The sequence below is a fragment of the Dasypus novemcinctus genome, chromosome 9, assembly GCF_030445035.2.
Source record: "Dasypus novemcinctus isolate mDasNov1 chromosome 9, mDasNov1.1.hap2, whole genome shotgun sequence".
NCBI classification, from domain to species: domain Eukaryota; kingdom Metazoa; phylum Chordata; class Mammalia; order Cingulata; family Dasypodidae; genus Dasypus; species Dasypus novemcinctus.
The window spans coordinates 53,978,521-53,993,219 of NC_080681.1; the positions used below are offsets into that span (position 1 = coordinate 53,978,521).

At 38.0% G+C, this 14,699-nt stretch overlaps 1 protein-coding gene across 2 annotated transcripts in view; it reads left to right on the plus strand.

Moving 5' to 3' along the window:
* The window catches only part of ERICH3 (glutamate rich 3), a 146,361-nt gene that overhangs the window by 11,557 nt on the left and 120,105 nt on the right, over positions 1-14,699 (plus strand). The window lies entirely within an intron of this gene.

The window sequence follows — 14,699 nt, forward strand, 5'->3', positions numbered from 1 at the left end:
AGTAGCATTTCTTGTTTATTTAGGTGACTTATTCTTAGGGGCACAAAAGGATGCTAGAAAGCCAAGTGAAGGTGGGCCTGGGCTGAGAGACCACATCTCTAATTTGGTTTCGTTTTTAAGTTCCATATATTGTCTGTTTCTTGCTCTTTTTTTTTTGAACCTGGAAGAGAGTATTACATGTATACACTGGGATTCTTCTTTTTTAATTGAAGATCTTTGCCTTAAATCTTAAATGAGAAATTAATTTCAGACTCATTTCTGATCATTTCCCAAACCTTTAAAAATGAGCTTGAACATTTCTTCCCCTTGAAAACAATAGTTTGGAATCTTTCCCTGGTACTGCAGCAAATGACTATTTTACCATAATTCATAGGGATTTACATAAGATTATCACTGTTAAATTCTTCTTTCTGACAAAATCTTCTGTCTTCTCAGTTGTACTGGTATCTTGGAGCTTTGATTCAGATTGGAGTCTTGGAGAACCAGAGTTTAGGGAGTGAGTGAGGCTGAAGAGATTGTAGTAGGAGAAGAGAGGTACTGCTGTTCCAGGCCTTGATGAAGATTGGCTCAGAAAAAGAGGGAGGTCTTAAGTTTCAGGGTCAAATGCAAGAGCATAGAGCAGTAACTAGATCCCAAAGCCCTGTGCCAAGGAGCAGGGGAGTTCAAGCAAGGAAGTTGGGAGACGGGCCAAAGAAATTCAGAAACTTTAGGAGAGAGAGTGGTCAGGACGTTGGAGCTTTGCGAAGGGAGTATGAACAAGGAGGGATTGGAACTGTCTGAAACTCTATTTTATTTTATTTTTTTGCATGTGTGTGTTTATGTGTTCTTCTAAATGACAAGGGCTGATATTCCAAAAAGAAAATAAATATTCCATAAACAAATGAGAGAAACATACTCTAGTGCAGGGGTTTTTAACCTTTTTTGTTCCACAGACCGCTCTGACAGTCCAGAGAAATGAATACTACTGTAATTTATTTATTGTGTACATTCGTAAGTGAAGGCTAGATTTCGGTTAAAAGAGAAAATAAAGATAAGTTGATTTTTTTTTCAATCCAATCTCATGGACCCCCTGAAATCTTTCCAAAGATCCCTTGGGGGTCCATGGACCCCTGGTTAAGAACCCCTGCTATAGTGGAAAAAGCAACATTTTAGAAGTCAGAAAGGCAGTTGAATCCCAGTTAGCCTTATGTGAATAACGGAAAGTTGTTTTTTCTATGATTCACTTTCCTCTTTCAAAAAATGGGGCTAATAAATACCTTCCTTTGAATGAACATTGACATGAACAGGGGCTCAATTAATAACAGGTATTATGTATTTATTTTTATCTTCATTTAAAGTATAAGTTATTTCAGTCTTTAGGATTTAATTCTTAAAGACAGTCAATCAAAAATTCATAAAATATATATTTCAAAATAAGTAGTGATATCCCATACTCACTGGGAAGGAGGGCAGGGAAGGTGTTTTCAGTACACAAATCACTTTCTTGTTCCATTAAACTAATTCTTTTAAATGGTAACCTGTTCTTAAATTCATGAATTTTAACAAAGAAAATTAGCACTAACCCACCATATCATGACATACAAAATGAGGTTGCCCCTGTGACGAAACCATGCTCTGGGCAGCTGAGAATTTTAATAAAAATGGAAACTATGACCCAAAGTATTTGCACTTCTCTAGCATACTTAACTTCAGGCCAAACTCATGGAATTACATCCTTAATTTAACATTGACAAATGGTGGAAGGACTGGTGAAAAATCTTATGGATATGTTCTTTTAAAATGGTTACGGCTTTAAAGTTTTGTCAATCTTTTTAACCTTTGACCAGTTGTCACTACTATTTGAAATTGCATTCTGGCATGTAAAAATTGCATTTTAGGGGAATGAAAAGGTTTGTTACAAAGGCTGATTATGGTTCTCCTTATTCTCCTGAAATACATAGTAATTTTATTGGTGTTACCCTCCTTCACAGCCTCTTTTCTCTTCCTTCTCCTTTTCCTCCTCCTCTTTATCTTCCTCCACTCCCGCTTCTTCCTCCTTCTTTTCTTCTTTGTTTTGCTTTCTTTTCTACAGTGAATCATTATCTGGGGTCACTCCTGAACATTTTCCTATTGGACATTGAAAACAACACTATTAATTTGTAGTGATGTGAATGTATGAGTGAAATTTTTTTTAAATGCCATGCTTTATTTAGATGGAAGGATCCTATGACATACATCACAGAAACTATTGAGCTTCATTGAGGGCTGTTAGCTACAATTCATGAGCATTTGTGGAAGTACCTGATGACTAGAAATGAATGAAAAATTACATACACACATATAAAAGCATGTGTATATGCCATCTATACAGCTATGTGTCTGTGAATATGTACATACACACACATTCTGCCATGGCTGGAGTTTTTAACTGGGATTTTTGTATCTGTAAGAGTCAGTGTCCCAAGATCAAGTGTAAATAAAGAATGAATAGATTTCCAAGTCAAGACAGCCCACCAAAACCCATTTAACTATCATCTATCTATCTATCTATCTATCTATCTATCTATCTATCTATCTATCTATCTATCTATCTACCTATCTATCTACCTATCTATATCTTTCTATTTATGACTGAAATGGCAATTCAACGATACTGTAGAACTCAACTCCCTCTATTATCTTAATTCTATGGTAAATAATTAATAAGTTCCAACTCAGGTGCTAGGAACGTGTAATCTCTTTCTCTGGGACTTAGTAGATGACGTTCCAACTTCTTAGAGTGAGTCCAGATAGTACCTCTGTCCCATCATCATCCACCTACATAGAATCAAAGTTCAAAATGATTTTAGTGCATTTCAATTTTGTTTAGAATTAAATCAAATGTGAATTAATAAAGGAAATTTCAGTTTGAGATTTTGAGAAGGGAAAAAAAGAAGCTTCCCAAATGTAAATCTTGGCTATGAGATCAGGTGGGGGGTACTATTTTGTACTATTTTTTTTATCTTAACTTGAATTAGGGTGGATAAAGCCAAGGAGGATCTTTATGAAATAGATAAGGTAATTACATCTGCCTTGGATATCAGAAAACATTCTCTGCTTACCAAAAGTCTCCTTATTGACTTGAGTTTCTAATAACTAACATTTTAAAATGAGAATGTGTACCCTGGACATATACAAATACTCTTGTAAGAGGGAATACGTTGCTACGATCAACAGTGTGCTGTACCACCCGACTTGCTGCCCAGCTGTGGGGAGTGTGGTCAGCAGATGCCTCCAGCTGCCAGCATCATCAGAATCTGCCTCAGCTTCAGAGAACCACCTCAGTCTGAGGGCACTCCCTTCTTGGCAGCCTGCATTCCGTGATTGCACATGGCAGGGTATAGAGGCCAGGTTGATGCTTGACAAACATGAGGAACACTACTTGCTCTAGAGCTCCACAATAAGGCTTTGCCTGGCCTGAGTATGGTTTGACTTCTCCCTATGCGCAATCCTGTTTCTACCTTCCTGTCATCTGGGTTGATCCCTAATGATCAACCTAAACTTGGTTTAGGTTCCTGAACTCCATTTCAATATCTGCTTCTGGACCATCGTGATAATTGCCTTCTTGAGTGTAGCTGGATATGGAAAATAAGGATGAGGCAGCAGGGAAAAGGATGAGGAGAGAAGGAGGAAGAGTCTGACAATACCAATGGTTGCTAAATACAGAGGGATTGAGAAAGAGCACAGGAAAGGAAGGTTGGATATGTGCAAGCAGTCTTCACCTACTTAATAATTTTGCTCAAGCCAGCTCTGAATATCAGAATATATCAGAAGGATAATGTAGAAATTTTTCAGATCTGCTCTAAAAGACTTAAATTTTCTTTCTTGTTATCTCAAAATGGATATTGATGACTAGAAGAGTTTCAGTATCTACAAAAATAATGATACCAATTTTTTTGGTACATTCAACAAATACATGCCAGGCATTGTTCAATGCACCTCGATTATTAGACATTAGTGAATAGGACAAAGTTACTGTCATCACTGAGCTTATAATCTAGGGAAAAGATTAGGGATCAGGTTGTCCAGTCTCAAGAAGATAGTTTTCAGATGTCTATGAGCTTCTTAGTAAGAGGATAATCATCAAGTAACCACTTTTTGAGGACCAAATATGGAGTAATAGATTTTATTTGCAGGATCCTTCAAGGAAGAATTTTCTGCTAATGGGGGAATTTAAATATGGGAAGAAATAATTCATGGTGAAAATCTTTAAGGAGTAAGGTGTTTCAGATTTGCTATAAATTGATGCTGGGAGGGGAGGCAAATTCTCAATGATAACTTCCAACATAAGTTGGATAAGTTGAGCCTTCACTATGTGCTAAATTGCTAAGTGATTTATACATGCTCATTTAGTGCTCTCGATGAGACAGCACTATTGTTATTTCCATTTTTGGAGGAAGATGTGTGGCATATGGACCTTAAGTAGCTTGCTGCTAGTCACTAATCTACTAATCATTCTAGTAGGACTCAAACTCAGGAAATTTGACTCGAGATGTTATGTTCTCAACCATTATACTCTGTCTCCATAGTTGGAGAATTTTGGTATAAAAAGAAGTTATAATGTATCTGGTTGTGCCACTTCTGTGCTTAAAATACTCCACTGCTGGCACAAAACCATCCAATCCCAGGAGCATGGGACACACCATTTTAGAGGCCATTTCTTTGATTTTTAACCAACTCTTTCCTTTTTTTAGCCAAGAATCCCTTCCTGAACTTGCACTCATCATTCATGATTCTGCCTTCTTAATCCCTTCTCCAGGTCAATGGCTTACTTATCTGACCCCCTATATGGTTTCCTTGTCCAAGCTGAGGTCATCAGTGCCTTTGACTGTACCTCATAGAACCCAGCTTTGTTTGGTGGTTAAAGCAGACCAGTCCTCAGTTTGAATTCTGGCTCTGCATTTAACTAATTGTGAGCTTGTTATCTAACTACTCTATACTTAAGTTTAGTCATTCAAAGAGTGATGATAGTACTTCACAAGGTTGTTGTGAGAATTAATATATATAGTGAATGTTATATAGAGTCTTTAATGGGTACGATCCAAAAATTAATAAGTACTCAGTAAATGTTAGTGATGAGAATAATATTGAAACTGATTGACTTCCAGAAATTTTCCTCCTGGTCACTTTTCCTTGGAATAGTCTCATTATCTTCCTTAGTTTGGATACTATTTTCTACTCATGCATAATTGTTTTTAGTGCTTACCATTTCTTTCTGTTCAAAGACGTAGAATTCTAAAGTCTTCAGAGAACATTTTGAAGGCTTATGCCAAATCTTTTAGGGAATTGGACAACCTAAGTGTGTCCCAGGCCTACTGACTCCCCATGTATTGCTCTCCTTTTGCCTCAGATATGTTCACAGCAAAACTTATCTTGCCAGCAATTAGCACTTGGAGACCAGTTTTGTTTTTACTAGTAACTTCAAACCATCATAAACTATAAATAAACCTAATATTATGGTTCTCATCTGGCTGCATCGTTGGAATAAGCTAAGAAAAATTGTAAATCAATATTTAGCATAATTGCTAAGATCTGGCAGTTTTGGATGCAAATAAAAAAGATTGAAGAATGTACCATAAAATTATTAATAAGATATCAGTTCAATCACCCCCTATAAAGTGGCAGGCTGCAGAGACTCATGGTCTAATTTTAGTTTGCAAATTCTTTTCTTCTAAAGGGATGGAAAATAATTGACCCTCATATCAATTGCTCTTTTGTTATTGTCTTATTCAAGTTTCCTCAAAAGGATATTTTTTCCTGCCTCTCTGAAAACTTGTTTTTCCTAATGATATTGCATACCACGTTGCAAAGGCATTTATTTGATAAAAACAAAGTAATAAAACTAATAGTTAGTAGGATCATCTACTGAGCAATGTGCATTTTTTAAAAAGCCAAAATATATAAAGCATGCTTTTGTACCTCCAGTTACTGTCCTGAAGCAGAAGAAAGTAATGGTCATAATCTCCACACATGGGTTTTTAAAGGATACCTATCAAACAATAGGACCAATATACTTTTGTTTGCATTAACTGACTTATTTATTCACCAAAAACTTGCAGACTGTTTACTGTGCCCATGGCTCTGTACTCTGCCTATGGGAGGGATACAGGAATGAATCTTATACAGATCTAAAGGCAGTGATTAAACATGGATGAAAGAAACTCTGGTGGAAAGTAGTAAGTGAAGGATAGTAGGAAAGGAATAAGTACGATTCTACAGGAAACCCTATGATGTTCGAGCATCCTCTTTTTGAGGCCTTTTACTTGAGTTTACTGATGAAATATGCCTTATTTTGGAACCTCAGTTCCCTGAAAGTAAATTGTGGTAGTTGGCCAGAATATATGTGATCATAGGCACTTGTAAATTTCTGTAGTCCAATGTAATAGTGGCTCCAGATAAATATATTTCCAGACTAGTAAACTTAGGTGAGCCTCTTCAGGAGGCACCACAGCATTTACATCATGGTGATAATTGTAAAGAGAAGATGATTGAATTGAACTGAAGTGTATCTTGTAAGGGGTACTGTTAGGATTTACCCCAAGTCTTCTGGCACTAAATCTCATCTTTTTTTTTTTTAATTTTGCCAAATTTATTTTGAGCAGGAGGTGTTTGGTATAGCTTTATTTGCTTTAAATAATTACAGGGATGTCACTGAACTTTTTAAGAGTCCAAGTGTCTGGTTACCTACTTCCCAAACGTTCTCACTCTTAAATAATAAACACACAGGTTTTAGTGACTATGAGCTGAATTCTTCTAGACTAGTGTTATAGTTTAATTTTTTTTTTCCTTTTCTGATTATTGGTGCTTCTTTCAGATTTTTAATTTGCTGAGGTTGTTTCAATTTAAACTTTGTTAACTTCTTTTCTAAGGATCTTGCTGATATTCAAAATCTTAGACTCGGCTGGGTAGCTCGAGGGTGAGGAGTTTGTTCATATAGCTGTTATTCAGTGGATTCTTGAAAACCTTTTCTGACGGACAGAGTTTAAATGAGAGAAACATTTGGGTCAGGAGACTAAGCTTCTTTGCTTGTGAACTGTAACATAAAAGCAATCAAGCTACAATATCCTGTGATTTGTTTAACTTGCCTTCTCAATACAAGCACTTGATTTGTGAGTTGCAGAAACATTTTACCAGGCTTTCACTGCTAGCGGCTGCCTTGGCAGTGGAGTCCTGATAGAGGTCCTCCCTGAACACTATCAGACTCTACAAATTGCAGATTTAGTGACCCCTGAAATGCAAAGCACTTCTCTATTAGGCTTTTCATCTTTAGTAATAAAACTGCTCATTCGCATAAGTCTCGCTTGAGTCTGTTGAGCATAAAAGTGGTGTAATCGGTTTTTCCATATTGGTAGGTGAGTTGAACCTTTCCATTTGTGACAATGTAAAGAAATATCTTGCATAAAATTTCTTGATTGAAATGCAGCTGAGAAATGTCAATGTGTTTCCTAGAGTCCTTATATTCTTTTGGGTAGGGCTAGGAAATAGCTGAAGAGATATATAAGAGGCCATTTGGTCAAATATTGCATATAAGAAATGAATTTCTGGATGAAAAGTATGTATCATATTATCTATGCCCCGTGATACATCTTTCCACTTAGTTTTTAAAGTTAAGTGGTGTGCTGGTAAACTGGATCTCCAGGAAGATAAAAGAGCCTTGTGTTTGCCAATTTCTACCATATAAATACTACTACGATGGTCAATTTCAGGTTACCAATGGCCCAGAAAATTCCTGAAAAATTTAACAATCATCTTTTGAGAACCAATATGAGCCAACTCCAGCACATCATTGTTAGGGCTTTAAAAATGTACTTTTATATGTTTTATAATTGTTTTATGCATACAATTGTTCTCTCTAATCTCATTTTGAGGCTAATGATGGTAGAGACCCTGTTATATTCTTGTATATGCCTTCTTTTCCATCTTCCTCAGACACACCCCACATGTGTAGCAGTAAGCCTGCATAGTAACATGTTTTATTAACACTAAGATGAAAAATTTTCTTCACATTTTGACATCTCTAAAATCATTTGCACCTTGGTTGATGGCATGTCATGGTTTAATTGCAGAATTTTCTTCTTTCTCCGTGTTACATATAATAATGACCTCTTGGATTTAATGAAATATGGTAAGTGCTTTATAAATGGTGTTTGACACAAATACACTTACTTCCTTTGGGCTAATTTGTCTTTTCACATATTAGATTCACCTAAAGCAAGTTACCTCTGCATTTTTGTCTTAATGAGAAAAAATGTAAATTGTTTGAAATATTCCTTAGTGTACCTCATATTTTTTGGCTTTAGTGGTCCCTTTGACACATCAAAATCAGATCAGCAAGGTAGGTCCCAACTGTTTTTGCACATCCAGGTATTCTAGTGGGATTACCAAGAGCTGCCTTCATCTGTCTGGGAACAGTGTCCTCTCTGAATCACTGGGGTGACTGATGATTGGGCTTTAGCTATTACAGCCCAATTACCTCTATATTCAGCCTCCAACTGTTTCTACTCTCCTGCATCTGGCGATTAGGAACAACTGTGTGGTAGGCAAAATAATGCTTCCCCACCTCCCCCTTGCCAAAGATGTCCCTGTCCAAACCCCCAGAACCTGCGGATATGCTGTGGGAAATGGCAAGAGGAGATGAGGTTTTCAGATGGATTTAATGTTGCTAATCAGCTGACCTTAAAATTAGGAGATTATCCAGCATTATCTGGATTGCCCCAATGTAATCACAAGGGCCCCTAAATGAGGAAGAAAGAGACAGAAGAGTCAGAACTGGAGAAATGGTCTTGTGAGAAAGACTTTGAAAATGGAAAGGGGCAATGAGCCATGGAATGTGGGCAGCTTCTCAAAGCTGGAAAATACCAGAAGACAGACAGAGCCTCCGGAACGTATGCAGTCTTGCTGAGATCCCTTTCACACTACTGACCTCTAGAACTATATATTAATACACTCATGTTGTTTTAAAACTAGTAGTGTGTAGTGGTTTGTTAGAGCAACACTAGGAAACTAATACAAACTTCATAAATCCAGGAGGACTGAGTCGCAATTTGGGTAAAATAAAGCCATGCTGGTCATGCCAGCAGTATTCTATATATTCTCTTCGTGAAAGTTTTCCTGGGGAAATCTGTAGTACAAAGCGGATTGCAGGAATATGAATTTGAGAGAATAAGCTGATTTAAAGATTGAAGCACATTATTTTTATGCTAATAATATGGCTAATTATGAATGAAACTTATGTATTTGTTAATTTATATCTATAAGAATTTTCATTTAAAATGTTCTTATCAATTACCTGATAATTACGTTTCCCTATAAATATTTCATAAATCACATTTTCCCATCATTATACTTTCCATCCTCCAGTCCCTACCTTAGCAAGCCCTGATGAGTGATATTTCTTTGTAATCTAGTGTACATTATCAGGAACAGATCTGTGGTGATATGATCTTTGGCAAGTGACTTAAGGTAAGGCTAGTTTTCCTCATCCACAAAATGGGGACAATTACACCTTCTTGTGAGGTTGTCGAGTGCATTAATCTAAAAATATAAGTAAAGAGCTAAGCACAGTGCCTAATACATAAGTAAGAACCTGATAAATACAAGTGGCTGTATGCATTAACTAGAGCACAACTTTGTGTTCTAGTTGGGAGATGGGAAAGGGTATATTGGCTGTTGGACACATGCCCTAGGTCTCAAGCACAGAAATGTCCCAACAGCCTGGGCACAAGAATCCTGCCACTCTGCCTCCCAATGTGGACAGATGATGGAACTTCCTATAGCAGCATGAGGAGACATTGGGGGGCTGCTCTCCTATTCTTTCTTGAGGTATGCTTTTGGGAAGAATGCCAAGGGTCAAACTGCACTCCCTCCTGCCACCACATTGTTCAGTTTTGTATCCGATCTACATTTTTGCCTAATCTGACCATCTAAGTCTCTGGGAACCAGAGTACCAAGAGGAAGACACAATGAGGATAAGAGCTAATCATCTTCAGATGCTATAACTTATATTTGTGTTTATGTCCACATTTGCTCATATTTTTTGGACTGGAGATGGGAGAGCCATCATTCATGTACTGCTGCACATGTCACTGGTGATATGCGATGCTGTGCTGCAGAGATCAATTTTCAGGAATTTTGAGTGCTGTTAAACAAAGCCATTATTAGAAATTGTATGACCTTATGAAATAAAATAAATTTAAACCAAAGGTAATAAATACTTAAAACTCATCTCTTCTTGTTTTTACTATATTTTACTATTTTTAGTGCTCTTGAGGTTATTTTCTTTGATTGTATTGATATGGTAGAAATATATTCTAACCCTGTGCTATTGCACATCTCTGCTCAACACTGTTCAGTGAGTGACATCATGTTAGTAGCTTGAAATTGGCCACAGTGGATATTTACACCACAAAGACTGGCAAATGTTACAAACTTCTCCAGAGAGCTGGTTGTTAAACATTTATCAACATGTTACTGGATAAGGGTCTCCTCCTTATAAACACAATGTCTCTTCTCCACTCAGCTATCATAGTCTGAATTTGCACTGCGAATTATATAGTCCCTTGATTATAATCTTTAGACATTCTGTGTAAAAGACAAATGTAACTAACATTTTTATTATTGATTATTATCTTCTGTGAATTAGTTGATCATATTGCTTTACTCTGGATGTTTAGAGAAGAAGGGGGAATAATAATAATTAATAATAATAATAGTAACCCATGGTAAGTGTTTAGGAGATGCCAGACACTATTCTAAACTTTTCCTGTGTTCGTAACTCACTTAGTTCTCCTTTAACCTATGAAATAGGTATTGCAATTATTACAAATTTAAAGATACAGCAATTAAGGCAGAGGGAGGTTAAGTCACTTGCTCACAGTTAAAGCATCAGTGATGGTGGGGCCAATATCAAACCAGAGTTGGAGTTCTAACTGATGCATCCCTCTACCTCCCGAGCACAGACAAGGTGGGGAGGGGCAGCGCTGCCTGAGGAGATTGGAAATAAAGGATGCTGCAGCCCGAGAGAGAGGACCCAGCAGTGTGACCCATGCAGAAACGTTGCCTCAGGCTTCCCTAGAACTGACCCACATTAAGCAATTCTTTGTTTTGAAGCTTTTCCATCTTCAGAAGATGGAAGAGCTGTAATAGTTAGACAAGGCACACATTCCTGGGACCTGAAAGAAATTAAATGAGATTATATGTGTGGAAATTCTTTCTATTTTGCAGAAGGGGATATGGATATTATACTCCTTCCCTGGTTCATGGCAAAATGTGTGACAGGGAGACAGTAACTATTTTTAAGTGAATTCGCCTATGATACAGGAAAAAACTGTACATTTTATCTACCTATCTATCTATCTTACTATCGTACCATCTATTACTCTCTGTCTATCTGTCTATCTATCATCTACTTGTCTTACTAGATTAGAAGCTCTGGATGACTGGAAGGCAGGGTAAGTGCCATCTCTGGGCCCCAGTACCTTACAGAATGCCTGAAAATAGTCCTAATAGATGTTTGCGATTAAAAGCTATTTTAGCATCTCCCTTTGGTTGGGTTTTTATGAGAGATTCTCTCTCGGGGCCAGATGGAGGGGTTGATAGGAATCACTGACTAGTACAGAATCACTTTCATATATTCCACACAGTGGGAGGCAGGGGTTCCAAGGTTAGGTGCTGAAGGCTGCATCGGGGGAAGGAGCAGGCACTGTGACTCAGCAGTTGGCTCCTTTAATCCTCAGGCACTGCAGAGCATGCGGGGTAAGTTCTCAAGTAGGGAAAGCAGGAACCATCATAGAAACAGGCTTACTTTGTTTCCCAGGGACTGTTTTCCTTAGAGCATTGAGCCAGAAAGTGGGTCTTTCCCCACCCAGTGTCTTGGGGGTGGGTAAATAGCTTTCCCATCATATAAAGAAGCAGACACGTTAGGCTGGTCTGGGCAGGCAGTTGTGAACTCAGTGTACGAACAATGTGGACTTTAGTAACATAGTCACAGTGGCCCAGTGGTCGCTGTGATCACTGGAGTCGTTGATCCTGTGGACATGGGGGCAGGTGCACAGACTAACGCAGCATGAGCAGGAAGTCCAACTTTAACAACAGAGGCAGAGAGTGACATGAACAGATAACGGAGCTCTCCAAGAACACAAAACAGAGCGCAGGATGAGATGACTGTGTCTGGCCCAGGGTCACACCAAGTGCAAGAGAGAAAAAGGAAAGTGAAAAAACTAACAGCAGTGAATGTAGAGGACAAAGACAGAGAAACAAGAAAAACTGTGCTAATCTAAGTGTGTGGCTTCATTAGCAAAGCTCTTGCAATTGAGTAAAGGTGAATGGGTCTAGAAGCCCATCTCCCCTCCACGCCCCCATGGGAAGATGACTAAAGCAGAAAGAATCAGCAAACCAAGGATGTGGCCAAGACACTGACCCGCACAGGATAATGACCATCTCCCTGGTGAGGAGGCCTGATGGCTCAGCACAAGGGTGACACTCTACTGGTAGACAGTGGAAATGTTTTCATTGACTGTTTTAACAGATCTGTTTGACTCCAGTATGAATTTCTTTTTATCAGATAATTCCTTCATTTCTAAAATTTTAGTTAAAAAACCCTATTCTGGTCTGAAAAAGAAATAGTTGAGTGGGGTGGACTTAGCTGGTGATTATTCAGCAGTCCTGCCAAGGTCAGATGTGTGATGGTAGTCCTGGGGGGAGTTGCTTTACAGATGGCATCCCAATAAGGGACACTCAATCATTCCTAAACAGGGAAAGGATTCAACCCAACTGGATTTACTAGACCAGAAGGGAGGGATCACACACACATACTCATTTAGTTGGAGCCTGAGACAGCAGGATAAAAATTAGGTGATGTCAAGGCTGGCTAAGCACTGTGATTAGTACCTAAATTATTTTAAAAGTTACAAAGTTCATTAAAAGAAGGGACTCTATTGTCAGGTAATAGGGAAGTTAAGGTCCATGTTATCCCAAATTTATGACCCCATTTCATTTTATCAAGGTTTTAGTACTCCCAAAACTATTGACTTCTTTTTTATTTTTTACTTAAAAAAACAACTTGAGTCTGAAAAACAGACAAAAGATTATAAATGGTAGCACCCTAATGATTTCTCTTAAGAATCTGTGAACTGTGGAATCATGATTGTTAGTGCTGAGAGACACCTGCTCACCTTTCTGAAATGAGGCGCTGAAAAGATATTCTGAGATCCGGAAAGGGTAAGGGATACAACGTTGACCTTTTGGAGACAGGAAACCTTTGATGAACTATAGGACACCAAGACAGTTCATTTAAAAGATGGTTTCAAAGCATTATCTGGGGCTGGTTTTGTGTGTGCATTACTGAAGCCCTCGGGTTATCTTTTTACATAAGCTCAGTGAAATAATAGTTTCCGTAGTTGCTCATATGTCTGCAACCCTCATGTGGCACCTTGGCTTCTGGGCTTTGTAACTGCTTTTCAGTCTCTTTTGTAGACAAAATTAAACTTCCCTTACCATTTGACAGCATGGAACTTTCCAGCTATGGGCTGCTCAGGCGTAAGACAGGAAAAGGTCACTGATACCATGGCCATTTAATTAAGACAGGGCAAAGAGCTAAGTAAAATTATTGCTAATCATAATTTACTCAATTCTGTAAGGATCAGCTTCTCATCAAACATACAGATTTTAAATCTTTGTTGCAGGTAATGGGGTATGCATTTATTTTTTAGAAAGACAGCTTTAAATTAGGACTGTTAGATTATAGTGTTCGCTCACTCTCTGTCTCCCTCTCTTTCTCTATATTCACATTTATGTGTATGTGTATGAATGCATATGTACATGCATACATGTACACACATTCATGTGTATGTATATGTGTCTTTATGTTTTTGTAAGGTAGATAACGTTAATGAAAAATAGGTTAAAGTTTATAAAAATAGCTTCAAACTTTTGCTTTTACATTTAGATTGGTCATTTATTGAGTATATCATGTAATCAAGGAATCAATTTGTCCTCTTTAATCCCCTAAAAGACTCTAAAAATCAAAGGTAATCTATGCTGAATGGAAATTAATGAAATAATTTCCTAAAATGCTGAGCCTAAACTTGGAAACTTGTAACAGTAAGAATAAGCCCCAAACAAAATCGTGGCATCACGTATTGGACACTTACTGTTTAGGCACACCATACATGATATCAAATAAGGATAAAAAGACTAATGTACCATTCCAGTCTTCAAAATCTAGTGGAGGAAACCAAGAAGTAGAGTCACCTATTGTGTGTATTTGTGGGATAGGGGTGAAAGGTAATGCATCACACCCAGTATATATCAGGGAATGTTTCCTGGGAGAAGAGACCCTGTGCTTCACAGGTGGTATCCATTAGCTGAGAGGCAAGAGAAAGACCTTTATAGGAGAGGGACTGTCCTCTGTTGTGTCCTGAAGGCATGAGAGAAGATGTTGCAGGAGTGCAGGTAAGGTCAGGTAATCAGAACTGAGGGTGTGCAATGGGAGGCTGAAGAGCCCTGAAGGAGCCTCTTCTTCTCTACAGGGTTTCCTCTGGGAAACCTTTCCTGACACCTGGCTCAGGGCTGGTGGTGCCCTTCTCTGTATTCCCGGACTTCTTGCATTTTTCTGTGACAAGCCTTTTCACACAATTTAGTTGTTCTTGTCTGGTTTCCATACTTGTCTGCTAGGATACCAC